Source organism: Chelonia mydas, chromosome 7 (assembly GCF_015237465.2).
Source record: "Chelonia mydas isolate rCheMyd1 chromosome 7, rCheMyd1.pri.v2, whole genome shotgun sequence".
NCBI classification, from domain to species: Eukaryota; Metazoa; Chordata; order Testudines; family Cheloniidae; genus Chelonia; species Chelonia mydas.
In genome coordinates, this window is record NC_057853.1 from 33,702,242 (window position 1) to 33,717,852 (window position 15,611).

Sequence of the window (15,611 nt, forward strand, 5' to 3'; positions counted from 1 at the left end):
CTTTTTCTTCTTCTTACCATATTTTTAATATTCACCCCAATTCAAAAATAGGTGCCAGATCCTCAGCTGCTGTAAACTGGTTTAGCTCTGTTGATTGCAGTGGAACTATGCCAGTTTACACCAGCTGAGAATTGAGCCCCGGGTTCTCATTGTGCATTTTCGGCACAATTCTGATGGAAGTCTTCGTGCCAAATTCATCTTGGACGCAAATGGTTTTGCAAGTTACACTCAGTGGTAAGTGGGTAAGGAAGCAGGTGTCAACAGAACGGTTGTGTAACTTGCACCAGTTTGACATCTGTCGGGGGCCAGATTCTCAGTTGTGGTACACAGAGCAGGTTGGAGAAGGTGGTGTAAAACTCACCTTTGCACTTCCCTGATTTTGTGCCAGTTGTGCTCCAGTCTGGTTCCCTGTGTAAATTAGAGCTGCTCCAAATCATCCTCATCAATTTGTGGCAAACCCCAAAGGGATATGGCCACCTTATAGATTAAGTGTCACCTGGATTGATCTCTGGCTAGGTTCTTAAGCTGGTCTGGCTGGACATTGAGTTTATGTCCATCACGGCAATCTTATCACTCCACTGAAGTTTTGGTGCCCAATTATGCCAATCCGAGGGGCAGGAAGAGAAGGCGTAGCTGGACAAACAACAAAGAGAGAGTGTGAGATAAAGCAGTTACATTGACAGTATAACTAGGTTGTTAGATAGCCTGCTCACCAATATATAGGCTTTACAACACAGTTGTATCTTGCATGTAATTACATCACTGCTGAATTTGTCCCAGTTTGTTGTAACTAGATAATACATGTATTGGTATTGCTGAAGTAAAACTGCTTTGATGATATTTGAAATCAGATAAAGAGTAAAAAATGCACAAAGTTATTAATAAGCAGCAATGTTCATTGTCTCTTTATACTTTAAAGCTAGAAATAATGAAGAAAGGGATGGATGGGAAAAGCGAAGTGCATAACCAATGTAGACATATCATTTATATTAAGGGATAGTGACCAACTCTTTGTAAACACACAGAGGCCAGATTTTGCAGTTCTCACTCAGGTAAAGCTGGCATTGGCTTTAAAATGAGGCTTTCCTAAGTACGGACTGACAGTCAAATCCTTCTCCCTTCATTCACCAATGGGAATACTCCTACTGAAGACAGTAAATTGGTAGGGTGAGCAGGATTTGGACCTTATTTTCTCCATCAGCCAGAAACCATTCTTTTAAAGAAGCCAGTTTGCAAAGGTTGCCATTGCAGGCATTGATGCCAGCAACTGTTGGTGATTTCCAGTTTGTTAATATTAGCTTTGTCGCCATAAATGGTACTTGAAGTAGTTGGCTATTTCCCAGGAGTCTGATATCTGAGGGAGAGAGAGTTGTCAAGTCACATTAGACAAAGAAGTGCGGGTCTCAAGGAGGCAGTGATGTTCAGAGTGCACTCCTGCGTAGCTATTAGTTTGAATTCAGAAGCAAACAAAGATGTATTTTGTTTTTGTCTTCCCCTCTGACTGTTTACAAGCAAGATTTAAAATCACGTTGAAAGTAGTCCTTGTCTTGTGCTGTTTTCTTAATGGTACTTTTCCGTTGCATTCTCAAATTCTGTGCAAAGCAGAACTATTTATCCTAAGTATGAAACACAGCTGAAGGCACTTGCTGCACTGGCCCATTCCTATTCCCACGGAAGTCAGTGGCAAAATGCACGCTAACTGGAACTGGGCCAAATTCAGTCTCCCTCATGCTGCAGTTCTTCAAGGGGTTAGGAACAGCCAGAATTAGAGACCAGTGAACAAGGGTCAATGTCTGCCTGCTGATGCTAAATAATAAGGCTAAAGAGGGTCTTAGGGATAATGGTAGCATGACAAATGGGAATGAGGACATGGAGGAAGATATTACCATATCTGAGGTAGAAGCGAAACTCGAACAGCTTAATGGGACTAAATCGGGGGGCCCAGATAATCTTCATCCAAGAATATTAAAGGAATTGGCACATGAAATTGCAAGCCCATTAGCAAGAATTTTTAATGAAACTGTAAACTCAGGGGTTGTACCGTATGATTGGAGAATTGCTAACATAGTTCCTATTTTTAAGAAAGGAAAAAAACGTGATCCGGGTAACTACAGGCCTGTTAGTTTGACATCTGTAGTATGCAAGGTCTTGGAAAAAATTTTGAAGGAGAAAGTAGTTAAGGACATTGAGGTCAATGGTAAATGGGACAAAATACAACATGGTTTTACAAAAGGTAGATCGTGCCAAACCAACCTGATCTCCTTCTTTGAGAAAGTAACAGATTTTTTAGACAAAGGAAATGCAGTGGATCTAATTTACCTAGATTTCAGTAAGGCGTTTGATACCGTGCCACATAGGGAATTATTAGTTAAATTGGAAAAGATGGGGATCAATATGAAAATTTAAAGGTGGATAAGGAATTGGTTAACAGGGAGACTACAGTGGGTTCTACTGAAAGGTGAACTGTCAGGCTGGAGGGAAGTTACCAGTGGAGTTCCTCAGGGATCAGTTTTGGGACCAATCTTATTTAATCTTTTTATTACTGACCTCGGCACAAAAAGTGGGAGTGTGCTAATAAAGTTTGCGGATGATACAAAGCTGGGAGGTATTGCCAAGTTAGAGAAGGACCGGGAAGTCATATAGGAAGATTTGGATGACTTTGTAAACTAGAGTAATAGTAATAGGATGAAATTTAATAGTGAGAAGTGTAAGGTTATGCATTTAGGGATTAATAACAAGAATTTTAGTTACAAGCTGGGTACGCATCAATTAGAAGTAACAGAGGAGGAGAAGGACCTCGGAATATTGGTTGATCATAGGATGACTATGAGCCGCCAATGTGATATGGCCGTGAAAAAAGCTAATGCGGTCTTGGGATGCATCAGGCGAGGTATTTCCAGGAGAGAGAAGGAGGTTTTAGTACCGTTATACAAGGCACTGGTGAGACCTCACCTGGAATACTGTGTGCAGTTCTGGTCTCCTATGTTTAAGAAGGATGAATTCAAACTGGAACAGGTACAGAGAAGGGCTACTAGGATGATCCGAGGAATGGAAAACCTGTCTTATGAAAGGAGACTCAAGGAGCTTGGCTTGTTTAGCCTAACTAAAAGAAGTTTGAGGGGAGATATGATTGCTCTCTATAAATATATCAGAGGGATAAATGCCGGAGAGGGAGAGGAATTATTTAAGCTCAGTACCAATGTGGACACAAGAACAAATGGATATAAACTGGTCATTGGGAAGTTTAGACTTGAAATTAGACAAAGGTTTCTAACCATCAGAGGAGTGAAGTTTTGGAATAGCCTTCCAAGGGAAGCAGTGGGGGCAAAAGACCTATTTGGCTTTAAGATTAAACTCGATAAGTTTGGAGGAGATGGTATGATGGGATTTCATGATTTTGGTAATAAATTGATCTTTAACTATTCATGGTAAATAGGCCCAATGGCCTGTGATGGGATGTTAGATGGGGTGGGATCTGAGTTACTACAGAAAATTCTTTCCTGGGTATCTGGCTGGTGAATCTTGCCCATATGTTCAGGGTTTAGCTGATCGCCATATTTGGGGTTGGGAAGGAATTTAAACCTTGAGGACTTCAATAGCTCAGACATAGGTGAGAGGTTTTTCGCAGGAGTGGGTGGGTGAGATTCTGTGGCTTGCGTTGTGCAGGAGGTCGGACTAGATGATCATAATGGTCCCTTCTGACCTTAGTATCTATGAATCTGTGATTCCCTTGGAAACTTCTGAGAGCTGCATATGTACTCGAGCAGAATTTGGCCCTAAATGAAACTTTCCTACTATCTGTGCAGTGCTGTGCAGTTGTCTGCCAGTGCTCAGAAAAGTGCAAGGGTGCAAAAGGCTAGGCTGTTCAACAAGATTTTTCGTTTAAAAATGAGATGTGTGATTTCAAATAAATGCTGCGAGTAAAACTCCAGAATTAAAGTAGCTCTTAACTGTCAGTACCCATCACTGCTGAACATAGGTGCTGGAACTAAGGGTGCTGGGGGTGCTGCTGCACCCCCTCGCTTGAAGTGGTTTCCATTGTATACAGGGTTTATAGTTTGGTTCAACGGTTCTCAGCACCCCCACTATAAAAATTGTTCCAGCAACCCTGCTGCTGAAGGAGTTTGTCACTCCACAGACTGATTGTGTATTACAAGTCCACAAGTTCCCTCATGTTAAAAAACGGAACTTTTATTTGGTAAGGGAAGCATACACCTTAATCCCCAGTATGGAAGCACATGCTTGAGTATTTTCTCTTGATGAACTATATATAGTTCCGAGGAACACAAAGGTGTGTGTGTGTGTGTGTGTGTCTCCCAGGATGGAACTGAATCTATATTCTTGACAGCTGTGTGTACATCATCCCTTCCCCTAACTGAGGGCTTGAGTCTGCACTTAGGCTTCACTGAGCATGTTGCCTGCGAAAGGAGAGAAAGATTGGCTCATAATCTTATATTGATTAGTATAATTTTTCTACATTAGGCTAAATAAACTTTGTCTTGTTCTGTGTGTAAGACTGCATTACAATGGACTTAAGAAATAAGAGGGGAATTTATTACTTCCCATGTGATACTTTTAACAGCTTTGTGAATTTGATGTCTTTGGTAATATTGTTTTCTTCCTCCTACAGTTTTCAGAGATACTGTATCAACAAGTAAGCATGCCCTTTTAGAACTCGGGCACTCATAACTTTGAAACATAAATAGGACACAAGCACTGCTCACACATAAAAATAAGAGGAAAATGTTTCATCTAAAGGCTGTAGGAAACCCCCCCACAGTTTCAGTTAGAAGTGGTAAGGAGGATTGTAGTTTGAAAAAAACAACAGAGATTCCAGGTGTGTGAATAATCAAAGCCTTCAATGTGTTTATTGAGACATTTAATCCATGTCTCAAAATGTAACATGATTACATTTTTTACAATTCTTTGGTAAATGGAAATCTGCTTCATAAATTGAGTGCAGTAAGTGTTTGTCAATTTGCAGACATCTGAATCAGGAGAAGCAAATAGCAATTTACTACTGCAAGGACCAACATACATAACAATGTGCAATCTCAAGGGCATCCTTCAGTTACTAATGACAATGTATGTTACTAGGTATTTTAAGTCCTATTTACTTGAATATGCTGCTCTGCAATTCAAAGTAATGTTTCATTAAGAAATATTTAGGGGTTTTCATGCCCCCTTGAAGGAAATAAGCTTCATAGATGTTAGAGTAGCAAATTCTAAAGCATAGAATAATTTGTAAACAGGTTAAGAATTACAGGAGGTAACCACATGCATACTTCATGGCAAAAGGAAATTAATATTCTTTTTCTTTGGTAAAACCAAAGGAGAGCTTAATGTTCTTTTTTTCAAAAAAATAATCAAAATTTACTGCCGGCTACCGGATGAAATCCTGGCCCCACTGACTTCAGAGGGGCTAGGAACTGTCTTTTACTAATGACCTCGCTTTTCCTAGAGAAATGAGAGAATTGATCCTTTTGCTGAAGAGATTGTATCTTGTCTCGAGCATTAGTGCCATTGAGGGTATGTCTACACTGCCATTGGAAGTGTGGTTTGCAGCTCATGTAGACATACCTGCTGTAGCTTTAATCTTGCTAAAAAATAGCAGTGAAGATGCGATGACATAGGCTCCAGCATCTGTTAGCAGTGTGAGTCCGTACCCGGGGTCCTGGGTGGGCTTGTACAGCCTCTGCGGCCAGGCCTGCACTGCAATTTTTAGCTGTGCTAGCTGGATTAAAACTAGCACCGCTATGTCTACATGAGCTGCAAACGCCTCCTCCAATTGTACCGTCGACATATCCTAGGACTTGTCTTCACTGCAGTGTCAGTTTGAGGAATATAACTCTAGTGTTGCCCCTAACCTGAGTCCCAAGCACCCACAACAGTCACTAGGCTGAGTTAAATGGTGCTTTAAACTTGAGCTAGCTGGTCCGTCAGGGGCTGGGGGGTTGAAGTGTGAGTGCTGCTCACGCTGAAGCTTGCAGTGCAGCAGGAACTCAGCTACTCTGTGCTGCCGATCCAGGTGAGCAATAGTACTGCATTGTCCCACTAGTTTTAATCAGGTAGATTGCACGGTCTAGTGGCTAGAATGCTGGACTGGGACTCAGGAGACCTGGTTCTGTTCCCAGCTTTGTCATTGGCTTGCTGAACGAGAAGTTACTTCCTGTTCCGTGCCTCAGTTTCCCCATCTGTAAAATGGGGATAATGATGCTGACCTCCTCTGTAAAGCACTTTGAGATGGACTGATGGCAAGTGCTATCTAAGGATTAGGTGGTGGTGGTGGTGTTAAGAACTGCTTCAGTGGAGACTTATGTTTGTGCTTAACTTCATGCACATTGAGGAGTCCTGAGTCCATCAGAACCAGGGCCCAAGTCAGGAAAGGAAAGAATTCAAAATAACAAAGATAACAGTATGTGTAAAGTTTTCTGGAAACAGATGAGGTTTTGTCCAGCAGTAAATTTAACTTAGGAAATGAAGCAACCCTTTTAAGAGGAGGAGTTGTGAGAAATGGATAGTTTTTTTCTGGGACATCTTAATTTTTCAGTCACATACATTGTTTGTTACTGTTTATTGCTACAGTGTTCACAGTAATATGGATTTGGGGTTATGTTGCCAGGGACTTGGTTTAGTGTGATGCATACTGCCAGACAAAACTTTTGCTAACTGTTATCAAACACACGCACAAAGAGAGAGGAAAAATAGTAAAATAATTACAGCTGAAAAATAGAGTAGCCGTGTATTTCTACAAAGTTTTAAATTTTTTATAAAGTATAAGAGTTTTCAAGTATAAGAGTTTCCTTCAGTGAAAGTTTTAAAATGGCATTCAATGCTTTTGTTGGAAAAAAGAGAGAATGAATCAGTTTTAAGTAGGGGCTAAAGTTCAGTTCCAGGTTTGTGTTTTTTGTAAAGAAACCAGATAAACTCACCCAAAAGGAATGATGAGGGAAGAGAGGAAAGAACAGCAAAAGATAGGTGTCACGGTTACAGGGTGATCTGCCCTTTAGGGTCCCTTCCAGTCCCCCTCATTCAATCCTTGAGTGAAGGGCCTGGCTTCTTCCACCTCACTCTGGGTGGAACCATGTGGTCCAACCGCTCTTAGCCTGGATCTCTGGGCTACTGGCCCCTGTTTACCAACTCTGCCAGCCTGACAGACACAGCTGTGTTTGGCACCTGTAAGCCCTTTTCTTCTGGGCATCTGAGACCAGCGAGCTGATTCTAGTGAATCCAAAGCAGCTTCTTCAAAACAAAGCATGATTTATTCTTTCACCCAAAGGTACAGTACAAAGGGATAAAGCAAAAAGGCCTATGTGCATATTTTCCCCTACCTACCCCTTAATCTTTTCTTGCAAGCTTTAGTGAGCTCCATTCAGCTCAGTTACCTCCATCTGTGAGTTGGACAAAGCAGACTGCATTGTTGCAATCTGTGAGTCTGTGTTAGAGATTCCCCTCTAGCTGCTGCTGACAGCTCATTCAACTCCCCCCTCCCCGGTCAGCGTCTTTAAGGTTTTAACATCAGCCTAAGAAAAGTAAACCTTGTCAGCCTGGCAAAGGGGCAGCTATCTTGTTCTATCAAAATCCCCAGATTTAAGCACATTTTAGACAGCAAATATATGGCTACGCTCTTTCATATATTTTCAGAAGATTTTAGTTTAATTTTTGTAACTGTACCAAAAGTCTTGCGAACCTGTAACTAGCTCTTGTGGCTGTTTACGTTCTTTTAGTTGTTGAAGCAAATTTACTTTACATAATGTTTTTACTTTAGTTTGAAGGGGTTTGTTTAAATAACAAGCTTCCACAATGTATGGAGTTTTCAAAAAGCGCTCAGTTTTGCCCCCACTCTGCTCCCTCAGCAGTCAGTGAGGAAACTCCCCTGGGTGTTCGTGAGAGCAGAATTAGCTGCATTTCATCCTGAGCAGTTTTGATAATGCCACCAAATATGTCTATAGGTGAAAAAGACAGCTAGTCACTTTTTACTCACTCTGAACAATTTGAGACCCTAGCCCTGCAATGAGTTCTACATTATGTCATGTTTCTCATGTGAGCAGTCCCTGTTGACTTCAGAGGACTACTCACATGAGTAATAATACATGTATAAGGATTTTCAGGACGGCCATACGACTACGCAAGGGTTGGGTTTGCCGAACATAGTTCTGTAAAGCATAATGCATGATTGGTTTGAAAACAAGCATATCCTAGCAGTTATTTTATATGGCATCTGTGAGCTCACACTGCTGCTGTATGTAATATTCTATTTCTCTCTTTGCAAAGCATCATGCCGTTGTCTGTGTTGAAATTCTGGGAGCTGTAATGAATAACCTGTCAGAATGTACAAGAAGAGAGTGTGAGAATGTCTGTCTGCTCTGTAAGATTTGGTAGATAACAGTCATGCAAGGCAAGAGAGATACAGCGTGGTTAGATATGTGAGGTGTTCAGCCATGATGTTTAAATGCTTTTGGACCTGATCCTGCAAGCAGAACTTCTGTTGAAGTCCATGGGAGCTCTGTACTCAGAGGGGTTGTAGGATTGAAACTTTTAGTTTTAAGTGTCCATGTGTGTTTTACTAGTAATGCTACATTGAACCAGCTGTGTTGTCGACTGGTCAATTGGATATCACCAGTAGGCCCAGAGGCAACGATCTTTAGCTGCAGATGTGTATTTGTCATGTATTAGATTACATCATTTTCACCATCTGCTTGTAGAGGAGAAAATAACTTTTCACAGTGTTTTAATACACATTGCCATCATGAAAATGCTTTCTGTATTTACACCCATGGTGACATTGATCTTAAGCTCCATTGTCTTTCTTTAAATCCATTATCGTCAACTTGCTAGTTTTTGCCATATGTAAAAGTTAAATATTTTCATTGCAGCGTAGGGTAGAGACCGGTTAATCAAGGAAGAGATTGTATTCAGGGCTAGAGTCTTGGTTGGAGTAAATCAGCGCAGCTTCATTGAAATCAACAGAGCTACATCAGTTTATGCCTGCTGACAGTCAAGCCATCAGTCATGTTATAAGTGCCCGATATAGCGCAAATCACTGGCTTTGTGCCATGGGGAAGTGCAAATAGCAGCAGCACAGTTTCCCTTCTTAATTTTCTCTCTCTGCCACCTGATCTCTGTCAGACATGAAAGGACTCCTTGTGACACATCCCATCCGACGCAGTGGAGGAGACAATTAGCTGCCTCCTGCAGCAGATGCCTGCACTGATCCGTTTAGTAAGGAGGATGTTGTGTGAGCAGAGCAGCCGCACGCTGCCTTACAAATAAGTAGCTTCTGAGTTCAGTCTGTCAAGGATGCAGAAAATGATGAATGAAAGACACGCACATACAGTGATGGATAAAGCCAGTCCTCTATCTTGAAATACTGTAGTAAACAAAGACTGTACATCTGTAATCACTTCTTTTTGACTGAATATTAATTTTCCATTTCTAAAACATCAGTATTTTTTGGGCTATTGTATCTGACCAGTATGATGATAAAGTCCCGTATATGCAGAAAAATTAAATTATCTTCTGATTTAAGTTTTTGCTTAATATTGTCTCCTTGAACCTAATTACAAATAATTAACCTGCCAGTCCATAAAGAAAAAATAACTTTGCATTAGGATATGTAATTACATACCACACATTCATACCTGAATGAAAAGAGAATATGAGAATTTCCAGTTTTTCTCTTAATTGGACCTGGAAAGGAATTAGTACATTTATTTGGTGATATTTACTACATCCGACAGATCGAGGTATCAGTTTAGGATCTAAAAGCGCCTCATCATAATGATAATTGCATAAGAATAGCAACTTTGCTCATAATTTCTTTCCAATACTTCTGTGCCAAATTAATTCTAGTGTAATCGGTGGTGTTCTTGGATACATGGAGCTCTGTTGTTGAAAGGGGTAAAAGTTGGTATTTCTATTAAGCATGACGTGAAGGAATGGTGAAAAGAAGACAGTGTGTGTGGAAAGATTTGAAAATGTGTCAGCTCTATGGATTAAAGATAAAATGTAAGCGCAAATAAGGAACTGGTTGCAAAATCAAATGTAGGGAAAACAAGAGAAGTGGTGTCAAATTTGCTGATCCTTATTGACTGTTCTGCCTGGTGAATGGAGAGAGGCCACCAGAAGAAAACTGAAGTAGTCTGTGAAGAATATACATGCTTTAGGGCACATCTACACTTAAACTGCTGCATTGGTGCAGCTGCACTGCTCTAGCCCTTTAATGAAGATGCTCTAAGCTGATGGGAGAGAGCTCTCCTGTTGGCACAGTTAATCCACCTCCCTGAGAGGTGGGAGCTATGTCGGTGGGACATCGCGCTATCTACATGGGAAGGTGGAGGTTAGGTTGATATAACTACGTCGCTCAGGGGTGTGGATATTTCATGATGTAGTTCTACCAACCACCGATATAGGTAGTTATACCGATTTAGGTCTGTAGTGTAGACCAGACCTTCGCAAACACACAACCGCTTTGATTGTGCAGTTAGGATGGTGATGCAGAAGAAGTTTAGTACTAATAGGCGTGACTTGGCATCTGCTAGCACCCTTGCTCCTTGTGTCTGCCCCTTCTGTACACAAGCATCAAATGTAGAGGGTAGAACTATGGTATCACCAGTAGAGGGGTTCTGGAATTTTTTGCAGTGGCAACATTCAGGGTCACACAGGCAGAAGGGCCAGTGGTCACCCATGCTGGGGCTACCCTGTGGCAGACAGGCAGTTGGCACTAGACTATATTAGGGCCCTTTGTTTTTCCTTTTAATTTTATTTAATTTTCCCTGGGGATTTATCAGTGTTTATTATTACAACAACAAAAACAGGTGAAAATCAGTGGAAAACAATAATTTTTTCTGGGTAAATATTGGGGTTTATTTTGGTGGACGGAAGGACAGGGGAAAAAGTATTCAGTAGATGAATGCGTTGATAAGGGAATTCACTGTGGTTTGCTGCAGAACTAAAACAGAACTCAAAATACAATGCCATCTCTGAGTTTAAGAAAACAATATCTCTGATCCCCAAATAAAACTTTTCAATTGAATAAACAGTTTACTGTTGTAGACTTGGAACTATTAGACTATAAATATTTACATTTAATAATTGGGCCACACATTTGCAGAGCATACACTCAACTTCATCCTTTTCTCCTTTTTTGTTTTTTTTTAAAACTTTTGAATACTTCCTTGTGTTCTGAAATGTATTCGGCTACAGATTTTCATTTTCTTCCCATATTAGTATGTCAAACCTTTAAACTGTTATCTGCTAACAGCTTGAAATGTGTACGTGCTGGGTGTGAGATTCATCTATACGTTCAGATGCGCATGCGCTTCAGAGCTTGTGTGTGTGCCTGTTTGTTTATTGTGTGTATCTTCTAGACCAGGGGTCTCCAAACTTTTTGAATCGCACACCCCCGGGGCCAGCCCTGGGGAAGCAAAAAAAAAAAAAAAAAAAAGAGGCGGGGAGAGCCGAGCTGCCGCCGGCGTGCCGCTGAAGAATAAAAGATCCAGGAGCGCTGCTGCCACCGTGCCGACGGCACTTCTTCGGCGGCGCTCCTCCTGCCACGCACCCCCACGGATGCTCAGGGGGTGCACACACCCCACTTTGGAGACCACTGTTCTAGACTAATACATAGCCTTACTTCAACGGACAGGTTTGCATATACACAAGGACTAATGTATTACCGTAATACACGTATCTCATGTAATATATTGTATTTCCTAACCAAACAAGTTATTTTTATATATTTGAATGATACAAAGTAGGATGAAAATTGGGGAAAAAACAAATAATACTTTTTTACGCAATTTTTATGGTATAAATCAGTTTAAACTGAAAATGAAGGGTTTAACTATATTGCAACAGTATGAAAAAGGATCTTGAAGTTATGATGGATACCCATATAAACACATCTCTACAGCCTGCAGAGGCAGTTTAATAAGGCCAATTCAAGGCTCAGCTGGAGCAGGAAAATAGATGCTGAAGAATTGTGATGAGATGATATTTAAGTTCTCTGATTATTTCCAGGTTGGGGTCAAATATTCAGTTTTTGCCAGTACATTTTAAAAAGATCTTGCACCCCTTTGAAAAATACCCAGAGAAGGGCACGAAAGGGATTCTGAGTACCGATAGTGATATGCTACAAGATTAGGCTACACCATGAAGAAGAGAAATATCCAAGAATGGCTATGGGAATTATTTGAATAATTTATACAAAAGGACATTGCCACGATTGTTCTTAATGTTCTAAAATAATTGTTATTATTATAACCACCCTTTAGTGAAAAATGGAAGAGAAAATGATTTCCTTACTAAATACCTTCCTGGCTGCCCCTCTTTTTGCATACCATTATTATTATTATTGGGGTTTCCAGTGTGTGGGTTTTAACCTATTTTAAAACAAAAAAGAGCCTGCAGACTGTGAAAAGCAGTTGCATAGGCTCTACAAATTATGTAACAAAAAAAGCACAAGGTACTGTGGGTAAAATCTGGAGCCAACCAAACATTGCAGTGTTTTTTCAAGTAAAATTTTAAGTGGATAATGCCTATCCATATTATGATGGTTAGTGCATAGGGTGGTGTAAACGGGCATTGGAATGAAGGCAAACCAGAGGTACATAATCTCAGAAAACCCTCACTTGGAGAAACACCCACACCCACTCCCAATCTGTTTTGTTTGTAAACTCACCTCTTTTGGAATGTTTATGATATGTAGAATGTCAGGAAGGTACATTTTCCCCAGTGCGTTGCACTGAAGAATTAGGTGTATTATGCTTTTCTTTTCCACCTTCCAAAGTAGTGTCAAGTTTTACCAAGGGCTGGTGGCAGAATACTTGATTTGATGGATTGGTGGTCTGAGCTAGTGCAGCAGATCTTGTGTTCCTAAAAGAATGGCTCTCTGTGCAAATTACAGCCTGCAGAAGCTGTTGAACTAATTGCAGCTTTCTTAAAAAAAGATTGGCTGGGGGAATCTACTGGCAGCGCCATGCAATCCCACACTGGGGATCTGTGGTTGTGGCCAAAGTGGTGCGGAAGTAGCATGCTGGTCTCGGTGGGGAGAGAACACCTTATGAATTTGTTGAACAAATTCTTCAGCTCGATGCGCAGAGCTGCACTGACAATCTGCACTCTGATGCAGAGCATTTGAAGGGGACAGTTTATCCTACCTGAATATCGATTGATTTCCATTAATCTGTCTCTGTGTGGCAGCGATAACTAAGGTATGCAAGCATTTATGCTTAAGTGGGAAATGTGGGAGATCCTCATGGACCCCTGTCTCCTAAAATACATCTTAAAAAGAAGGTGTGGTTAGCCATATTTGCTTTATCCATTCCCCTGCTCCAAGCACGCTAAAGCTTCCAGGCTTGAATATTTTATATTTTTCCCTGTAACAAAATCAGGGTTTTTAAACCTCGATCTGAACACTTTTTAAAGCTGAATTTCCGGCAAGTATGAAGACGGAAGGGATTCTTTGGGGCTCTAAGAGTATCTTTCAATTACTTTTTCATCTTTACCTTGAGAACAGTTACCGTTGTGCAAAATTTTAAATGCACACTGTTCCCAGTTGTGTTGTTTGTTTGCTACTACAATTCTCAGTGTGCTTTTCCCTATATATTTTTAAGTGCAATGAGAGTCAAAGAGTGAGCCTTCGTATATTCTTAGAGTATTAGGAAGATAAACGCCTAAAAAAAGTATAGGAAATGCAAAAAGTTAGGTTAGAATAGGGCTAAGATTTTACACGCACAAATGTCTGGAAATGTAAAGTGCAATTAACAATCGCACATTCAGACAAACTTGTGTTTGACTGTGTGATCAATAGATTACACAGTCGCTTAAAAACCTGAGCACTCCCTAAGGCTCTGATTCAGCAGTCCAGTCCTGTTCCATAGAGCCAGCCTAACCTTAAAGAAATACTTCAGTTGCTTTACTGAATAGGGATGGACTTAAGTATGGACTTAAATGCTGGGCTGAACTGAGGCCTATGCATTTGCTCTACTCTGTAGAACATATAACGTGAAATTTGTGATGCCAGGGTCCTGAAGAAAAGGCCTGCTACCGATTTTAAAATAGGAGGAGACTCTGCAGGGTTAGAATAGCTTGTTAGGAAGGGTGATGGGTCCGGACTCAGAGCTTCAAGACCTGTGTGCAGGTGGTTGTGTATAGGTGCATATTCGCATGTGCAAGTATCTAGATATCTTCCCTCAATGGCAAATCCTGTACCCTCCTTGTGTGGCTGTGAGGAACATCCAGGTAACAGAACCGGATGATGTGCACACAGGAAGGCAGAGCAAGATCTGAGTAGCTGATGCAGGAGACACCCCATGTGTGCCACAGAACTTTTCAGGGTTATGCCATGAGTGCCTGGAACTGTTGGGTTCTGAAGGGGGGCAGGGTGGCTCAGGTCAGGACTGGGGTAGGACAGGATTGCTGTCATGCAGATCCACTAGACATAGCTTCCCACAGAGTGGAGATGCAGGGACAACAGGGATTACTGTGGCCCTAGCGCTGCTGAATGGCTTGGTGGAAGGATTGCTTCTTCTCCATTCACTAAGGGCTTACATACACAGGGAAACTGACCAGCATAGTAATAATGGTGTAATTATACCCGTGTAACTCCCCATGCAGACACTCTTATTCTGGAATAAGGGGAATTATGTTGGTATAACCACAGCAGTATGTGTATACGGGTAAATTTTTCCATGTAGACAAGCCCTCAAATTGGTACTCAGGATTGGTGTGAAAGGGATAGAGGGAGGGGCATTATTTAGCCCTCTGCACCCACTTAAAGTAACATCTGGTACATGCATGGTGTGCTATTTCCACTCACCCGCAGCTTGGTTAATTCTTAACTTTGCTTTTTCAAACATACCCAATATCCTCCTCCGCTGCAGATCTCAGACAGGCCAAGCCTGGAGTTTAAAATTGAAACCAGTTTTGTTAAGTGTGCACCAAAAACGCATCTGAGCACTGTTTTAGCATTGGGAAAATACCAGTTGTTCTCACGCAGAAAACAAGAATCGCTTCCCAGATGGAAACAAGAGTAAGAAATGTCAGCCCCTGGCAGAGTTGTAAGCTACGGAAAATGTGGGTGTTAGTCACAGATAGGCTTGGTAATTTGTCACAAAGCAAGATTCACTGGCAAATAACTTGTATTCTGGCAGTGCCCATAATGCACTCAGACACACAACACGTACAGGAAGATCTGGTCCCAGCCACAAAGAGGTCACAATCCAAGAAGTGCAAGATGTTTTAAAATTGTGGTAAATACATTTTTCCTATACAGCTAGAGGTTAAATCACGACTCTCCATGTGGTCTGTCTAGGGGAGACAGCTGTTTGTTTTACACAAGAGCACATCTTACTGCCAGCCAAGGAGAAGCATTTCTGTAAGCTTCGGAAGCAGCTGTTTGCCCATTTATGAGCCAAGGAAATGAAGCTGAAGGGGTGTAAGTGCATGCAGTGGGGACTGTGGATAGGAAGTGAAATGGGAGAATGGTTAAAGCCATGGGGCAAATCCTCCATGAGTGTAAATTGCCATAGCTGACTTCAGTGGAGCTATGCCAGTTTATACCAGCTTGAGATGTGACTCGTTCGTCTTTAAAATAAAACCAGGTATTTAGA

At 41.2% G+C, this 15,611-nt stretch overlaps 1 protein-coding gene and 1 long non-coding RNA gene across 4 annotated transcripts in view; both read left to right on the top strand.

Annotated features, from left to right (window-relative positions):
• Nucleotides 1-15,611, top strand: part of PHF2 (PHD finger protein 2) — a 142,074-nt gene that overhangs the window by 23,994 nt on the left and 102,469 nt on the right. The gene's annotated exons all lie outside the window — the stretch shown is intronic.
• On the top strand, nucleotides 8,033-11,494 carry LOC122466513. Its single transcript, XR_006292108.1, has 3 exons — nucleotides 8,033-8,043; nucleotides 10,024-10,029; nucleotides 11,230-11,494. It is a non-coding gene; the product is annotated as an uncharacterized LOC122466513 (long non-coding RNA).